A 13,675-nucleotide genomic window follows, 5' to 3' on the forward strand; every position below is an offset into this window, starting at 1 on the left:
TTGCCGTGTTGTCCAGCAGCTACTCGGGGGGAAATGGCACTCCTAGGCACACATTTTAAAACAAGATTTGTCCATATCATCATTTTTTTTGGAGAAAACTACTGACGAGTTGGCAGCCGATTGAATCCACTGCAGGGTGCAGTTCAGAGAGCTGGTGTTGAGTCGCTCGTCTCGGGGTGCTGTCACGGCTTGTTTCTAGGTAAACAAACAAATTATGAAGTTCAGCCAGCTTCCGCGTTAAGGTGTAGTTCTGTCTGTGGATCTGGGTCCAGTGACACTGACAGAACGGTGATACAGCGGAGCTGTCGGGCGGAGCGCACTATACGGTGAATCAGGGCGGGTCGTTCACGCACCTAGGTGTAATTCTGCGTGGTAGAAACCAGTTATCGATGTGAAGCGCACGTTCCAAAACAAGGAAACAAAAAAGTTTGGAGCACTCCAGTGGAGTGTGCGGGAGTGTGCGGGACTGCTTAGGGTAAATTGTGACCCCTCACCGTTCAAGCTCAATTACTATAATCCCTGTTCTAAGGACGGTCCAAACAGTTTAAATATAATAATATATATATAAAATAAGTTAAATAAATAAATATATTTAAAACGTGTTTTAAAGTCTGGAGACGTAAACAGTGGGGGGTTTCTCTTGGGCTGCATGTGGGGCGCATATGCCCACAGTGGATGGCCATGACCAGTGTGGGTCCTGCCTTGGCCCTGGTCACGCCATAGCAGCTTGTGAGGATCCCGCCTCCTGTATGAATTGCTTCATCTTGCCAGCTATAAGGCTAGGGAGGCTAGGTGCCTGTTGTTTAGAGGCAAAAGGCCAGCCGTTTCCACTCCAGCCCAACAAACTAAACGTCCCAGGGTGGCGGAGCCCGGGTGAGCCAAGCTCAGGCTATGGCCCCACCTCTTTACCTGCCCCGCCTGGTGTAGACAGGTCTGTAGAGATGGATTTTTTGATATTTTTTTCTGTGAAAAGACTTCTGTGTGCAGTTCAGAGAGCTGCCGTTGAGTCGCCCCTCTCAGGGTTCCTGTCACGGCTTGTTTGTAGGTAAAATAGACAAAATCCTTAGGAATCGGATGCAGTCTATTCGGCGCACCATATGGTCATATTGTTCCGTCTGTGGACTTGGGTTCTGTGACTCAGGCAGAGCGGGCTGGGTCTGCAAAACATTCCTTATTAGTCTATTAGTCTATTAGTCTATTAGTCTATTAGTCAGTCTATAGCTGCACCGTTCCCACCCTCCTCTGGTTGGTGAAGCAGGGTGGCAGTCACTGTTGGGCCCTGTCAGTGAGTTGAGAGTACAGTTATGGACTTATGGAGTCTCCAAGACTGGGCTCCCTCACTGGGTTGTGAAACAATCCAGCAGGCATAGTGGGCAGGCATGCCAGCCCCAACAAGAATGTATGCACATTCCACACAGGGCCTCGCTGCCTCATGGGCTTATGGCGATGTGCCCCTCTACCTGAGATCTGTGTGACGGCCTCTTGATCAACGCCGTCCGCATTCATCAGGCATCTGCAAGGAGAATTGGGGAGTTGCAAGCTCTGTCAGCCCATGAGGAGCTTTGCAGGTCTAGGCTAGCCTGATTGTCAGCCTGAAGCTGCGTGAAGCTTCAGTCTGACATTGGCTCCAGTGTAGGCGATTACAAGGGGGAGGGGATTCGAATTTCCCTAAACCAATCCTAAGGGATCCCCACCCCCACCTCCGACTCTCATTGGACAATACATTTTGTACCGAATAAATCCTAGGTTCACATTTACAACACCAGACCAAGAGGCAGTCCACTCAGAGAGTGGGCGGGTCTATGGTCTGGAACCAGGCTAGGTCTAGGCCAGATGATGGAGGAGTAGTGTTACGCCCCAACCTTTCTCCCCAAGATTCTCTCAGAAGCACATCTCAATCAGGTGATTGAGCTCTGTTCTCTCTTTGACATGCAGACAGATAGAGTACAGAGACAGAGTCGGTCCTCACTCTGCCCCGTTAGAGCATTAAAGTCGTACATCAGGGCCACACTGCCCACAGAGTAACGGACCAGCTCTTCGGGTGCTTTAAAGGGATTCTAGGCAAGTTCAGAGATCAAAAAAAGAAAAAAACGGTTGTCAAACAGTCAGTACCGTTGACTGACAACCCCTTCAGCCAATCAGCAGTTCAATCCCCTTCAGCCAATGAGCAGCTCCTTTTCCCCATCTCCAGCCAATATGACGCAGAGGGACTTTAGAAGGGGCCATGCCGAAAATAGGTTGCTTTATTCGGATACATGTGTCACTGCCCGCCCCTGCCGGTTCTCTGAATTTTTATTTTGTAATAGGCTCTGTCATGATAAATTGACCACATATATGAAGTTAAACAACTAAATTCTATCCAAACGATATCTTAAAAGTAAATTCCGTGCCTCAAAAAATAAGTTTGAGAGCGTTTTAAAACCGAAAGTAAAAAGTAAAAACTGCCCACAGAAAACAATGGCGGCTCGTTCCATTTTTGTCGTCTGCACTCGGTTCCATTCGGTTTCACCCGAACAGTTCACACGGACCCGCACGGCATGGCCCCCTTCTAAAGTCCTTCTAAAGTGGTTGATTTTAATAATATAGTGTGCGCACACTCCATCCGTTGGGTGGCGGCTTCTTGGGTGCTGTGGAATGGTGCGTCTCTGACAGAGATCTGCACAGCAGCGACATGGTCGACTCCATCTACATTTACCAGGTTCTACCGACTGAACGGGGCTGCATTGACCGCAGACCCCCATCTGAAAATATGTTGTGCCAGCTAGGGACCCCATACAAGATTTGCGTTGTTAAAATGTTGAAAAACTGTTCCAAGATTTTAGAAAATTGCTGATCTGCACTCACAACGACGCGTTGTGAGCTTAGATCATTTATTTTCACATAGCCGTTGTTTAGTATATAGGGTTAAGGTGGTTGATTTTGATAATATATTATTAACATATTTAGCTGAGGACCCCCTGGAACCCCCTCAAGGACCCCATGGGATCTCCGGACCCCACTTTTAGGAGCATGAATTGAATTGATAAGACTAAATGAAAATAGTGGAGGAGAAAATGGATTTATGAATGGAAGTTTTCAGAAATATATTTTAGTGAAGTCCTTAGATGTAAATTGAGATTGCAATGAAGTTGCCATGTTGGATAAGGTCTAAGTGGAAAAGCCATGAAGCCATAACTGCATACAGCATACAACAGCGCCATCTTGTGTCTGTAGCAATAATTAATCTTGCAGTAGCTCTGTGTGGAACATTGATTGATGGCTGCATGTCATGATATCATTGGTTGAAATTTGAACCCTTCCCCCCTTTGTCATGACATATTTGCATAATGACATGTCCAGATACATTTATGAATATCATAATTACTCTTGTCTAAATAGACCTTCCCATTCCCACACAATCATCACAATCATGTTAACCCCTTTCATGCATTTATCAGTTTAGTAGTATATATGCTACAGAGATTCAAAAATATGGAATTCTCTGTCATTCATGTTTTGTCTTCAAAGCAGTTCATGTTCAAGGACCCCCAAATTGATATGTATTTGGCCACGGACCCCCATCTGAAAATGTTGTGTGCCAGGAACCCCCAGAATAGAAGATTAATGTTAAAAAAAAGTTTTGATATTTTTCCATTTTTGCCAAAATTAGCATATGTACAAGCTTGTAGATCTGCTGTTTTTGAATAGCCAACATATAAATGCATAAAGTGATTGACATGATTGTGTGCCTTATGTTGATTTAAAAAGATAATAATAATACAATAAAAATAATGCATGAACACTCATCTATTTAGACAGGTGTTTACTTATTATTTACAGGTGTTATTTATGGACTGGAACTGTCTTGTTTTGTGATTTGCTGTGTTTTTATTAGCTGGGTGTTTGATTGTTTAGTTTTACTCATTTTTTCTTCAGTTCATCCCATGCTCCGAAGGGCATGACAGTCAAAACCAAACCCAACACAATACCAAAATTGATACCAACAACACTAAAAGCAAAAACACCAACAATACAAAACCCCCACATAAAAACATTGTCAAATCTATCAGGGCCTTTATCAGAACAATACCATACTACAACACCACCACCAACAACAACAAAACCAACAACAACGACAACACCAATAACACCAAAACCAACACCAGCAACCACACCACCAACAACACATGACGCCACAAAACCCCAAATAGATCCCTTTATATCAGCAAAATAAAATGGTAAAACACCAAGAACAAAAACAACAACACCAACAATAAGACCAATAACAAAACCACCAACACCAGCAACCACACCACCACCAACAACACTACATACACCAACAAAAACAACATAACTTACATCATCATCAAAATTGTCAAGACCTTTCGAAACACCAACAGCAACCAAAACAACAGCAACACCAATAACAATGTCAACAACGCTACAACCAGCAACACAACCAAAAACAACACCGCAAACATCAACAAACACAACATAAGTTATACCACCAGTAAAACCAAATTTCTCAAGAATAAAGTCCAAAGTTAAAGGAAATATTATGAAGAAAGTACCAGGAAAAATTACACAAACAAAAACAGCGACATAAAGAACATCTATGATGTTTCTTGAAGATGAAATCTCTCCACATGTAGAATCACTTGAATGATTTCCTGGTGTTTTTAGATGAAGTCCAATGGATTCACAGCTGGAATAGCAGAGAAGACAGTCATTAGAACGTGTTAATTTGATGAATTTGCATGATGAAGATTGGACTTGGCTCTTCTGTAAATGACGCTTACTCTGTGTGTTGTTGACAAGTTGTAAATGTACCATCTGAATATGTGTCACCAGTACAGTCAGCACACACAGTATTTGTAGATGATGTTCCTATAATAAAACAAAACAGAGGGACAACATGCTTCAATAAATATTCCAGTTCATATTTGCAAGGGAACATACTAACACATAAACGATAGCGTGTGTATGTAATAATAAGCCAACATTTAAAAAAAAATGCAGATCTACAAGCTCATTGTGGGCTATTTTCAGCTTCTACATTTTCTTCATTCAAAATCCTGAAGAACATTTTGGGGGATCTCCTGATTCCTGTGTATTGATAAATCATGATGCTCCTTAAAGGAGTAGTTCACCCCAAACATTACTTATTTTCTATCAGTTACACAGGTACTGGAGACTCGGCTGGTCATAAAATTATTGGCTCATATCCATTAATTCAAGGCTTCATGGGGTTTGTAATTGATAGAAAATAAGTGCTTTTTTGGGTGAACTGCTCCTTTAAATCCTATCCTCCTATCATATTAAAATCAGTAGAAGTAGTCTAACCTCTTTTAACAATATATTGACCAGGTTTGCAGTTGATGTGACGCTGTGCTTTAATACATCCATCCTTCATTGGTGATACACAGTAGAATCCCTCTATTGGTTCAAATACTGCATTGGATGTTGTCGTAGCAGGCCTCTTCACTTTCAAACCACCAGGACCTGTCAATTACATTGAGTAGAAGATACAGATTGTATATCAATATGTTGACTGGATTTCAGATTTTCCATTCAGGAGCAATTTTCCTCTAAAACACGCTGTTTATGACAGTCTAATGATGGAATACCTTCATTATGCTTTATGATCCATAGGTTTTACTATCCATGGTATTAACACCATGCAGAATACAAAAATTGCACACAGAGCAGGGTTTCCCAATCTGGGGTATGCGGAGCATTGGCTGGGGGTCAGCGATGCCATGCCACACAAAAATTATGCTACTGCTTTGGGTAGTGAAGAAAACAAACATCATAGCCTCCTAGGCAACTTCACAAGAGCATTAAGGACTCAACTCGTTAACATCAGCACACAACGAGGTGTGGATTGCTCATACAATTACAACAATGAGCACTGCTACTACTGGCCATGTGCTTTGTAATTATTTGTGGGATGTACAGCCATAAACACACACATATATATATATATATATATATATATATATATATATATATATATATATATATATATATATATATATATATGTTATGTATGTTATGTATGTGTGTATGTGTGTGTGTGTGTGTGTGTGTGTGTGTGTGTGTGTGTGTGTGTGTGTGTGTGTGTGTGTGTGATCTATATATATGTGTGTGTTTATGTGTGTTATATATATTTAGTGCATCAATTCCATTCATGCGTATGACAGCTAATGATAGTATCAGCATGCTAAACCAGACAAACTGACATCAGTATCTACTGTTTTTGAATGGCTCAGACATGATGGAATGCATTCCAAATATCAAATATCCCCATCAAGTATAAAAGCAGTAACATGGTATTCATTGTGGTTTGATAATGAATACATATATAATTGGTTACTTCAACTTCATTACACAAGTATAAAGATAACATTTGTATAAATTATAAAATTATATATAATATGTGAGTGGTTAATAATGAATACAATTATTCCACACCAATTATACCACAATGAATGCCACAATTTGAAAATGAATTAAATAATTTAGACTGGACAAACATTTTACAAACCAACAAACCAACCAAAACTGTTGTATAACTCTAATGAAAACAGTCACTGATTTGATCAATACATTTATAAAACATTTGAAAGGTAGGCAACATAGAGCCACTTTACCCTGGTTGAACAATGATATTAACCAGACAAAAAAAGAGATCTGGCACAAAAAAAAATCACTTTCCAACAAAATGTATACAGACCGCCTTATCTGTACGGAACTGAGAAATTTGGTGGTCAAGGAACAGTGCAAGGCAAAAACGGCATATTTCACACACTTGATAGCAGAATCTAAAGGACATAAATGAGTACAGAACTTTGGAAACACTTAACAATGTATCTACATTTTATCTAAGCCCAGCCAACGAAAATCAATAATGGAGATAGAAATAAATGGAGTGACTAGCACTGTGTAAAAATTGATATTTGATAATTATAATTTTTTTCATAATTATTTCATTCAATCAGTAGAGGAGCTCGCATTTTTTTTTAACTAGTCAAATTGTCACAGGTCACAATGATAGATTCATCACAGTGTCTACATTAGGAAAGTTGACCAAGGGAAAGTGGATACAATAATTAATAAACTAAGTAACTCAAAGGAAAAAGACCAAAAGACTGTTTGGGTTGGGTACTGCTTTAATTAAAAGCATAGTTCCACTCTTATTGAACCCATAACACACCTGATAAACCTTTCAATCAGAGTTGGCAGATTTCCACATTCTTGGAAATCTGCGATCATAACGCCTATTTTTAAAACTGGAGCACCTGATCAAGCAGATCATTACAGACCTATTTCTATTCTACCCACTGTCTCGAAGATCCTGGAAAAAGTTATTGCAGAACATCTTTAAAGCAACAAACTTTTGTATCCCACTCGATTTGGATTTAGGCCAGTGATAGAGTCATTTTGGTCTCTTATCTGAATTATCATAATGTGTCTAGGGTCCTTAACCTGGTTAAAATGTCCTATTAATTATGGTCTCATAATGGGCCTGTAATACCTCAGTCATGTTAAAAGTACTCTGTACTCTCTACTAGCAGTCTCTCTGTCTGCAAACCAAGGCCATGTAGCTGCAGCTGCCGTAGTGGCTATCTCCAGAATGTTCCCAATCAGTTAAAACATGTCTTGTCAACGCTTTGCGCTTTAATGTCAAATGGTGTGATCTAATGTCCTAATGACCTGTATCTCTATACATGACCTATATCTCTGTATGACCTGACATCGTCACTAATTTACTCTGTCAGCTGTCACCCTGTCACAGATAAACCTGCCACATGTCCTATAATATCGAAGGGATAACTTGTTTATGAAACCATAAGATGTATACAAGGATACCATAAGATGAACAACAACTTATTATGAAGACAGCAGGCGCCGTCCATCCTGATGACTTCCTTCTACGTATGAGGGTCTTACCGCCAATCAGAAGGATGCACCTACATCTGATGTCATTGATGTCCAACTCTGTATAAATAACCTTGTCTATTGTTAAAACTTCAGTGTGATTATTATTCTTGTCTGTAACTTGTACTGTCTCTGTGTACACGCTCGGGCAATACAGACTGATCAATTTTGACTTACCAGGAGGTGTCTGACTATCATTTCTTTGGGTGTTGACTGGACGGGTATTGGGGGTCTTAGTACCAAACCATCTTTTTACATATTATTATAAAGTTAATTCATTATCAGCTTTATCAGCCAGGATATTCAACTGAAATGGCCAACTGATTGAAATGGCCAAATTAGATAAGGGTAATGTAGTGGGTGCAGTGTTCATAGACTTTAATGGGGCCTTTAATACTTTAAATCATGAAATACTCTAAACATAGTTATTTTGACTATGACATCAGTACTATGATGTGAGCATTGTGTGCAGCCTGAGACAAACATTTGGCCTCTCCAAGTTCCACTCAGGTACCCATGCATACACTAGTCTCCCAACCAAAAAATCATTCCCTTGGTTTGTGCAATAATGTGCACTGTATATATATACATTATACACAAGGACATATTTATGAATAAGCATCCAACTATAACATTTTTGGGTAAAGAGGCAGGCAGGTGGCTTTAATTAACTCTCTGTCTCAGTAGTCTGACTGAAACGGGAGCGAGCGAGGCACAGCCAGTTAGCGTAGCAGCGGCACAGCTCTGCCTGCTCACTCTGCTGGGCCACAGAGTTTCAGCGTTCGCATGGTCTTATTGCCTGCCTTATCACTCTTTTTTAAATAGAACATACGCGGGCCAATACGCGGGCCAATACTGGTCCGGTCCGCGGAACCTGTCCACGCAGAACCTGTCCACGACAGATTTTTCCCTGCCCAACCAAACTAGGGGATCACCTTCTGGAGATGACATAGCCCAGGGCCAGGTTGAAGAGTTATGACACAGTCAGACAGTAATAAAGAAAAGATCAACGTTAAAAATTGCTTACCCAGATCTTCATATTTCTGCTCCGGTTCACTCTCTCGTTCCTTCAGTTGGACTGTGAGCTTCTCTACTTGGTTGCTCAGGTCCTGTACTGTAGATAAGTTTTGATGAGCCACATTTTAGCATACTCAATGACATCAGTACTATGACATCAGTAAATGGTGCATAAGCATTTTTTCAGTGTGAACCCATTCGAAACACACACACACACACACACACACACACACACACACACACACACACACACACACACACACACACACACACACACACACACACACACACACACACACAAACAAGTTGACCCTCTTACAGACTGCTAGCCTCCCGCTGAGCCACACCATCAGAACAAGAGTGTGCTCACTGCCAGCAAGCATGCTGCTGTTGGTGAACCACTCTGGATAAAATACATCATGCAAATGTATCATTGTAAAAAGAAAATAAATGTCAATAGAATCCCACCAAGATCATTGAACTCCTTCCTTGTCTTCCTCAGATCTTCATCGTTCTGCTCCAGTTCACTCTCTCTCTCCTTCAGTTGACCTGTGAGTGTCTCTACTTTGTTGTTCAGGTCCCGCTGGTCCTGGGTCAGTTGCTGTTGCTGTGAGACTGTAATAAGGCAGCATAAAGGCAGTGGGGAGTCAGTAATAAGGCAGCATAAGGCAGTAGGGAGTCAGTAATAAGGCAGCATAAGGCAGTAGAGAGTCTGTAATAAGGGAATAAAATAAACTCATCCATGACTCTGCTTACCTCACACTAGGTGTGATTTTTATTTGCATTAACATAGTTAAGCTGAATTGAATGGAATATGTGTCTTCTGGCACACAGTGCACATGCATGGATTAAAGTTCTCCATTGTGGCAAGTATCTGGCAATAGAATTAGTAAAGTAAGTCAAACTGAATTTACTTGATATGAGAGAGGATACAAGAGAGGATATGAGATCTGTGGGGATTAATATATGTTCCAACTCCCACACACGCACGCACGCACGCATGCACGTATTTCCTTTTGCATATTAATATATTTTTTATATTACTCACAGCAAACTGCACCTATTAACGCCACAAAGCACACCCCAAGCAGTGCCAGCACTATGATCCAGGTGCATAAGCTGTCTTTTCCAGAACCAGGCTCTGAAAAATAGACAAGATAAAATAGAAATAATTAATGAAATTAAAATATTGTGTTTCTTAGGTTGTTTATTGTCATATGTTTTCTTGTTCATTCAAACCTATAAAATGTAAAATTATGTTAAAACTGTTGATGAATGTCACCTTTGTGATGGCTCTGTCATGGCTGGCTCTTGCCACGACAAATAATAGGGGAGGGAGACCAACGCAAAGTGTAACAAAGTATATTTATTAAATAATAAACTCTTAACATAGGCAACTGAGGTATAACTGAAAGTAAATAACATATAACAGTAAGGATCCAATGGAAAGAATAATCAAACATAACATAACATAACAGAGGCATGGAGAGCAGTGAAGAGCTGAGGAAGATAGCAGTCCTCCTCCTCTGGATCTCATCACAGACTCAGCATGGGTAGGGGTTTTATAAGTGATGGGTGGTTCATGATCAATTCGTTCAAAATAACTAGTTCAAGCTCGTTCACTTCCTGAAACTGTTACGTTCACACTATCGTTCATGCCCCATCACGCGACGTAATAATAACGCTCCCACGATGGTGTTTTTCACTCGAAAATAGCGCTACTGAACGAGAACGTCAACAAATCATTTGAACGAATCATTGCTGTGAATGTGAACGAAATCGTTCGATCACTGAAATGAATGTTTTTTTCCCACCACTAGCTTTTATAGACTCCTGGAGGCACCGGGTCCAGGTGCTCTCCAATGAGCCATTAGCAGGTATGTATGTTACAGGGAGATTGGAGAACCAGGGAGATTGAAGAAGGAGTGCTTGTTTTCAGGCAATTCTGTAAAACCAACGCTAGAGGGCAATGCAAGCCAGACTAGAGGGAGGGTGTGTGTGTGTGTGTGTGTGTGTGTGTGTGTGTGTGTGTGTGTGTGTGTGTGTGTGTGTGTGTGTGTTTGTGTGTGCGTGCGTGCACATGCGCGTTTGTGCGCACGCGCACACGCATGCGCACGCATGCACACACATGCGCACACACATGCGCGCGTGCGCATGCACGCGCCCGCGCACACACGCGCCCGCGCACACACGCATTGTTTTAGTTTCTCCCTGACACACACACACACACACACACACACACACACACACACACACACACACACACACAGTGATCCATGAAAAGAACTATTCTGTCCCTATCGGTTCACAACTCGGACGGCGCTAATTCGACTAGCAGAGCATCGGCCGGTCAGCGCGGGCACTCGCGCCTCCTCGGCCTCAAGCTCTGCTGAGTCGGCGCGCCTCCGTCATGGACAATAACTATTATCACGTGTGCATGTGAACGCGTGTTCAGCGTTCCCCTAGCGTAGCTTCCTGGTTGCTACGTGGGGGGGAACAACAAAAGACCGCGTCGCATCAAAGCCCCGCCTCGCCCCGAAGCCCTGCGCCTAAAAATGAGCGCTCTGTCTTCAATCTCCCTGGTTCTCCAATCTCCCTGTGACATGTAGACAACCCCACCCTGTTCACCTAGGAAGATCAGTATGAGCATAGCAGGCAATCCCATAACACTCCATATAAGCGAGTGGGGCATCACACCTTTTAACAGAAACAGAGTTCAATCATTATGAATACATATACATCCCCTAGGTGCCACAGGCACACCGTAGGGGAGGACACAATATACTAACAAACAAACAAAAGAAGAAGAAGAAGAAGAAGAAGAAGAAGAAGAAGAAGAAGAAGAAGAACCTATACTGTACTGTACTATTGAGTTCAAGCAATGTCCTCGTGACGTTACAGTCATACGCACTGTCGATCAACGCAAGCAACCATTAAACAACAACATCACTGACTTTGGGAACAGCCACCATTTTTATATAGCTCTATGACAATAACAGGTCACATTTACAAGTTACATTTCCCCTCATGCAAATGTTTTGCTCATTCACTTGCTGCCCCTGTCCAGCCAAAAAAGCTGGCATGTTTTACTGATACCAATTGTTTTACTGTAGTTTAACCAAGCCAACTTTAGCCTGAAGCTAGCGGCTTGTATATGATGACGCTGCCGTCATCATATCCGATGTTAATCGGAAGCGACATATTTCCTCAATCAGATGATTCGCTTTTATTCTTCTACAGTACTTAATAATATGCCCAGTAATCTTAAAGCTAAGATTACTCTTCCTCATGGAACTACTTGTGGATTATACCAGTGTTAGTCTACTTTATGTGGATTATGCAGTCGACACGCACTGACATTTTGCACCTTAATCCCATATATAACGCACAGACTTGTCTTTTTTGTGTTTTTTTCTAGCACCTTAACTAACGTCCATAAGTATATCATGCACAGTATACATCTGCTGATATGCTCACGCACCTTTATATCTTAGCTCAGGTACCATGTGTATTATGTAGATAACTTGTTATTTGTTTTTTCTTGTTTGATCTCCTTTCCCCCCTTGCCCCACCCCCACTTCTTTTTCCCTTTCTTTCTTCTATGGAAATAACTATACGATGGGAACTATGCCCCAAAACGAATTTCACCCACTTCTATACTTTTGTAAACCTGTGATGTGTCAATAAAGCTGATTCTGATTCTGATTCTGATTCTAAGGCAACTCTCTCACAACAACACAACATCACATGTGTCATAAACGCATCCGTATGCCGGCATGGTGCTATGCACCTAGGACCTTCCCTATGATTGGCCACTAATCCCCCATAGAAACTCAGAGAAACACAGGGTTGCTGCAATCTTTTGAGCTTTTCATGCATTTTGAACGTCTACCCACCCGACCACCCTTTTACAATTTTGTCCTGTCTCGTGTCTTCAATGAAAACCACACATACGTCTCGTTATGTTTTAGTCATCAAAGCACTATATTTAGCTTGTGACCACCTCGTCTTCGTCATGAAAAAAAAGAGGCGTTAACGAAATCACGTGGTCATTATCGTCAACATCAACGAAAACAACACTGTCCACATGTTGCCAAAGGCACACCGTTGCTAAAATCTTCACCAAACTTGGCACAAACACTGTTAAGGTGCCTGCCATGACTATATTCCCACCAGGGGCCACATGCGGCCCCAGGCACACTGTAAATCCAATCCGCACCAAACTTGGCCCAAACACTGTTCATGGGTCTGCCATGAGAATATACACCAAAACAAACATAAATTGACACAAATGGGGAAAAACAGCAGTGTTACAGCAGTGTTTAACACTTCAAATGGCCATATACTCTGTGAACATTTCTCTGATTGGCACAATGTAGGGATGGGTGATATAAAATAACACTCACCAGCAGTAGCAGGAACACCTTGGGAATGCAATGTTGGTTCTGGTTGGGTTGCCCCTGTAGCTGGGTCAGCTTGAGTAGAAGGACCTAAGCAGGCATACAGCATAAGAAACAATTAATTATAGCCGTATAATGCTGGCATAGTGTATCATAGCTGGACCATGTGGCTATGTGGGGCCTGACAGTAAAAAATAATTCTGATCTACAAACAGTGGCCCTCATTTATCAAAGTTGCAAAGACCAAATAATTGGCATATGCCAAAATCACTGTATTTGTCAGAATTTATCATTCTATCGTGACTTTGACTTGAGCGGACGGCCCGCTCAGATCTCAC

This window comes from Gymnoscopelus braueri (assembly GCF_963280865.1).
Source record: "Gymnoscopelus braueri genome assembly, chromosome: 10".
NCBI lineage: Eukaryota > Metazoa > Chordata > Actinopteri > Myctophiformes > Myctophidae > Gymnoscopelus > Gymnoscopelus braueri.